Source organism: Nycticebus coucang, chromosome 10 (genome assembly GCF_027406575.1).
Source record: "Nycticebus coucang isolate mNycCou1 chromosome 10, mNycCou1.pri, whole genome shotgun sequence".
NCBI lineage: Eukaryota > Metazoa > Chordata > Mammalia > Primates > Lorisidae > Nycticebus > Nycticebus coucang.
Window position 1 is genome coordinate 59,280,020 of NC_069789.1, and position 6,000 is coordinate 59,286,019.

At 40.3% G+C, this 6,000-nt stretch overlaps 1 pseudogene across 1 annotated transcript; it reads left to right on the plus strand.

Annotated features, from left to right (window-relative positions):
- Positions 1 to 4,547: 4,547 nt before the first annotated feature.
- On the plus strand, positions 4,548 to 5,605 carry LOC128596926 (60S acidic ribosomal protein P0-like; annotated as a pseudogene). Its single transcript, XR_008383176.1, has one exon. The product of XR_008383176.1 is annotated as a 60S acidic ribosomal protein P0-like (transcript).
- Positions 5,606 to 6,000: the final 395 nt, after the last annotated feature.

Here is a 6,000-nt window from a genome sequence, read left to right on the forward strand (position 1 = left end):
TTTAATCTTTCAAAATTTTTTAAGACAGAAGATCTTAAACAAGGCTTCTCTCAGACTCCTAAGTCCTTTGGCCACTTTCTTGGAACAAAAGATCCATAGATCTTGTATTCCACCATTTATTAAAAAGCAATAACTTTTAAATAACGATACTGTTAATTTTCAGACTCAAGGATAAAGGTTCTTTCTAGAAAGACGAGTTGAAGGCTCAGGGCCTGTGGCTCAAGCGACTAAGGCGCCAGCCACACCCACCTGAGCTGGTGGATTCAAATCCAGCCCTGTTCAGTGACCTTTTGTGCTCTGTTCTATTTTGTGGACCTTTGCGCTTGGCTCTATCAAATGGCTGATATTTTTTGAATGTTTACTTCATGCATGTGCTATTTTAAATACTTTTTATAGTTTAATTCATTTAATTATTTCAATAACCCTGTGAAACATGTGTTATTCTCTACAATGAAACTGAAGCCCAGAGAGATTAAGTAACTTTTCTAAGGTCACATAGATAATAAATGGCAGAGGCAGGTTTTGCACCCAAGCAATTCTGACTTCACAATCTATACTCTTTACTAACATTGCTTTATTATTTTAAACTGCCTCCAGTAGGAAATTCCACTCTCATGTATTTATTAATTTTCCAGTATCTCCAAAGCAATGTTTCCAAAGCAATGTTTCCCAGGCTTTAGGATTTTGAAAGCACATGTAGTGAGAATAAGATGGAGTCGGTCAGACTAGGGCTGACACGACATAGCTGGTCTGGCCAGTTTAGGTCCTAAGTGACCTTTATGTCATGTCTCCCATTCTTATTGTTTTATAAATTCAGCTTTAACCTGAAAGTGTGTATCTTGAGTAGTTTAGCGCAATTGATTTAGGAGATTAATTTTTGAATTAGAAATGTTGTTTGGGGTCATGGGTTCCGTTAATTATTTATTATGGGTAACGGGTGTGGCAATTGCTGTTGTTTAAGGTAAGTGTCAATTACTGTTGTTTAAGATAAGGGTTAGTACAGTTCTTGCTTTTAACTTCTATGTATATAACAGTTATTTTGTTGTATTTTTTACATATACGTGTATTTATTAGTTTTCCATTTTTTTGCCTTCACAGAATTAAAAAGGCTTAAAATTTAATAACAATAACAATGTTTAAGGACTAGAAACAAAAACCTCGTAAAGAATGAATGAACATAAATACAATCAGAAAAGGAATCAGACAATTGCTACATCGAAATATTAAGCAATAATAATAATGCAAAGAAAGTAACATTCACGTTGTCAAATAAGAGTATGTCTATTATAGAATACTTTGACTCTGAGATTCAGTATGCAGTCATTGGTTAACTTATTATTTTTTTAAGTCTCAAAAAATAGACAACTAATATTTATAAATAAAAGTAAAAGATAATTTTGAAAAACAGATCACGACAAATCTTATAGACAATAGAAAAAGAAGAAATACTTCAAAATCATTCTACTTAATCTGGGAACACTTGATATTAAAATTGGAGAAAATGTATTATTATAAAGGGGAAATTACAAACATATGTCACTTATAAATGAGGATGCAATATCCTAAACAACATATTAACAAGTTGAATTAAAAATTAATGTCTAAGTAATGTACTTTGATCAAAAGTAAATCCAATTTATGTGAGAATTATTCACTATTTTCTTATCTTTTCTGTTTTTTTTTCTTTTCCTTTCCCTCACCCCTTCCCTTCTTCTCTGTCTGGTCACCCCTTCCCCCTTGCCCCACGGTATCATTAATTGTCATTAATTGTCCTCATATCAAAATTGAATACATAGGATTCATACTTCTCCATTCCTAAGAATAATGTGTTCCACCTCCATCCAGGTTAGTACAAATGCTGCAAAATCTCCATTTTTTATGGCTGAATAATATTCCATGGTATACATATACCACAGCTTACCAATCCATTCCTGGGTTGAGGGACATTTAGGTTTTTTCCACATTTTGGCAATTGTAAACGCCAAATTGATAAACAGCCTAGTACAAGTGTCTTTATAAAAAAAGGTTTTTTTTTTTACTTCTGGATAGATGCCCAGTAATGGGATTGCAGGATCAAATGGGAGGTCTAGGTTGAGTTCTATTTTTTTTTTTTGTAGAGACAGAGTCTTACTTTACGGCCCTTGGTAGAATGCCGTGGCGTCACACATCTCGCAGCAACCTCCAACACCTGGGCTTAGGTGATTCTCTTGCCCCAGCCCCCGAGTAGCTGGGACTGCAGGCGCCCGCCACAACACCCGGCTATTTTTTTGTTGCAGTTCGTCTGGGGCCAGGTTTGAACCCTGCACCCTCTGTATATGGGGCCGGCACCCTACCGACTGAGCCACAGGTGCCACCCTAGGTTGAGTTCTTTAAGGTTTCTCCATACTTCCTTCCAAAAAGGTTGTATTAATTTGTAGTCCCACCAACAGTGTAAAGTATTCCTTTCTCTCCACATCCGTGCCAGCATCTGCAGTTTTGAGATTTTGTGATATAAGCCATTCTCACTAGGGTTAGGTGATAACTGAGAGTGGTTTTAATTTGCATTTATTTCTCTAATAATTAGGGATGATGAGCATTTTTTCATATGTTTGCTAGCCATTCGTCTGTCCTCTTTAGAGAAGATTCTATTCATCTCTCTTCCCCATTGGTGTATGGGATTGTTGTTTTTTTTCTTGTGGATTAATTGAAGTTCTGTATAGATCCTGGTTATTAAGTGTTTGTCTGATTCAAAACATGCAAATATCCTTTCCCATTGGGTAGGTTGTCTATTTGCTTTGGTTGTTGTCTTCTTGGCTGTACAGAAGCTTTTCAGTTTAATTAAATCTCATTTGTTTATTATTGCTGTTGTTGCTATTGCCAGACTTTTCTTCCTCATAAAGTCTTTCCCCAGTGTTTTTCCTATTCTCTCTTTGAGGATCTTTATTGTTTCATGCCTTAAATTTAAGTCCTTTATCCATCTTGAATCAATTTTTGTGAGTGCAGAAAAGTACGGGTCCAATTTCAGTCTTTTACATGTGGATATCCAGTTCTCCCACGCCATTTATTGAATAGGAAGTCTCTCCCTCAGTGGATGCTTTTGTTTGGTTTATTGAAGATTAGGTGGCTGTAAGTTGTTGGTTTCATTTCCTGGTTTTCTATTCGATTCCAAATGTCTAGGTCTCTATTTTTGTGCCGGAACCATGCTGTCTTGACCACTATGGCTTTGTAATACAGCCAAAAATCTGGTATAGTGATATTATTTATTATGGGTAAAGGGTTGTGGCAATTACTGTTGTTTAAGATAAATGTTAATTACTGTTGTTTAAGATAAGGGTTAGTATAGTTCTTGCTTTTAACTTCTATGTATATAACAGTTATTTTGTAAATGGAAGAACACAGCAGTCTTGGAGAGGCTATTCTCACTGTTCTCCAGAATTGCTGGCCTTCTGACAAAGTTTGGCAGACCTATCCTCATCTCTGTACATTAGCTGACCATGATAGGCAGCTGGACCCTCTTGTCTAGGTAACAATTTCACAGGCTATTAAATTTTAAAAGAAGATTCTAGCAACCAACATCGATTTGCCACTTTCAGCAAGAGTCTTAAAAAGCACACACATCCCCATCATCGTTTACTATTAGCACAAAATAAAGAAAATAAGGGACAATACCAAAAAAGGTAGAGTGAACATAATCTAGAAAAGTAGTATCCTAACACTACATATATTCATATGTTGTCCTTAACTTTCTCACTTTTCTGAGGACAAAGATTTTAGAATAACAATTTCCTTCCGCTTTGTCCCCTTCTGGCTAGGTTAAGCTACATTTGCACTTCAATTATATTTAATGCTCTATAACAGTGGTTCTCAACCTTCCTAAGCTGCAGCCCTTTAGTACAGTTCCTGTGAGTGGCAACCCACAGATTGAGAACTGCTAGTAAGCAGGTGTGGAGTCAAACAGTGGCTAAGATGAAGCAGATCTGAAACACAGAAAACAAACTGAAAGGTACATAACCAATGAATTTCTGTGATGTGCCAAACCATGCACAAGTTTTAGGAAAAATCTGATTCAAAAAAATAAGAATTCAATGATACTAGAAAAAGTACATTAAATCTGGGGGAAACTGCTTGTGACTAACTTTATGTGCCACATTTAAAATGTATATGTGGCCAGACGTGGTGGTCACACCTGTGTAATCCCTAGCACTCTGGGAGGCCCAGGCAGGCAGATTGCTTGAGCTCAGGAGTTCAAGACCAGCCTGAGCAAGAGAGAGACCCCATCTCTAAAAACAGCCGCGGGTTGTGGCAGGCGCCTGTGGTCCCTGCTACTAGGGAGGCTGAGGCAAAAGAAGCACTTGAGCCCAAAAGTTTGAGGTTGCTGTGAGCTATGACACCACAACATTCTACCAAAGGCAACGGAGACTCTACTTCAAACAAAAAAATAAATAAAAATAAATAAATAAAATAAAGTTCAGATGGAGGCTTAGTATTTTCACTTAAAGACAACAATAACTGGTTTTTTTCTCGCCGGGCGTCCTCGAGTGAGTGATATCGTCTTTAAACCCCACGTGGCAATCCTTGACGCACCACCGTGATGCCCAGGGAAGACAGGGAGACCTGGAAGTCCAACTACTTCCTTAAGATCATACAACTTTTGGATGATTATCCAAAATGCTTCATTGTGGGAGCAGACAACGTGGGCTCCAAGCAGATGCAGCAGATCCATATGTCTCTTCGAGGGAAGGCTGTGGTGCTGATTGGCAAGAACACCATGATGCACAAGACCATCCGAGGGCATCTGGAAAACAACCCAGCTCTCGAGAAACTGTTGCCTCATATCCGGGGAAATGTGGGCTTTGTGTTCACCAAGGAGGACCTCACTGAGATCAGGGACATGCTGCTGGCCAATTAGGTGCCAGCTGCCACCCGTGCTGGTGCCATTGCCCCATGTGAAGTTACCGTGCCAGCCCAGAACACTGGTCTGGGGCCAGAGAAGACCTCCTTCTTCCAGGCTTTAGGTATTACTACTAAAATTTCCAGGGGCACCATTGAAATCTTGAGTGATGTGCAGCTGATTAAGACTGGAGACAAAGTGGGAGCCAGTGAAGCCACACTCCTGAACATGCTGAATATCTCCCCCTTCTCCTTTGGGCTGGTCATTCAGCAGGTGTTTGACAATGGTAGCATCTACAACCCTGAAGTGCTTGACATTACAGAAGAAACTCCGCATTCTCGCTTCCTGGAGGGTGTCCGCAATGTTGCCAGTGTTTGTCTGCATAGTGGTTACCCAACTGTTGCATCAGTACCCCATTCTATCATCAATGGTTACAAGAGAGTCCTGGCTTTGTCTGTGGAGACTGATTATACCTTCCCACTTGCTGAAAAGGTCAAGGCGTTCTTGGCTGATCCATCTGCCTTTGTGGCTGCTGCCCCTGTGGCTGCCACTATCACTGCTGCTCCTGCTGCCACTGCAGCCCCAGCCAAGGTTAACGCCAAAGAAGAGTCGGAAGAGTCGGACGAGGATATGGGATTTGGTCTCTTTGACTAATCACCAAAAAGAGCAAACTCAGCCAGCTTTATTTTCAGAACAGGCAAATAAAGGCTTCTGTTAAGTTTCTGGGAAAAAAAAAAGACAGTAATAACTGGCCTGGTGGCTGATGTCTATAGTCCTAGCTACTCAGGAGGCTGAGGTGGGAGGATTACTTCAGGCCAGGAGTTAGAAACCAGCCTGAGTGATATGTGGGGACCCTCGCTCTTTAAAAAATAATAATAGTGGGGTGGCGCCTGTGGCTCAGCGGGTAGGGCGCCGGCCCCACATGCCGAGAGTGGTGGGTTCAAGCCCGGCCCCGGCCAAACTGCAACAAAAAAAAAAAAAATAGCCGGGTGTTGTGGCAGGCACCTATAATCCCAGCTACTTGGGAGGCTGAGGCAAGAGAATCGCCTAAGCCCAGGAGTTGGAGGTTGCTGTGAGCTGTGTGACGCCACGGCACTCTACCAAGGGCGATAAAGTGAGACTCTGTCTCT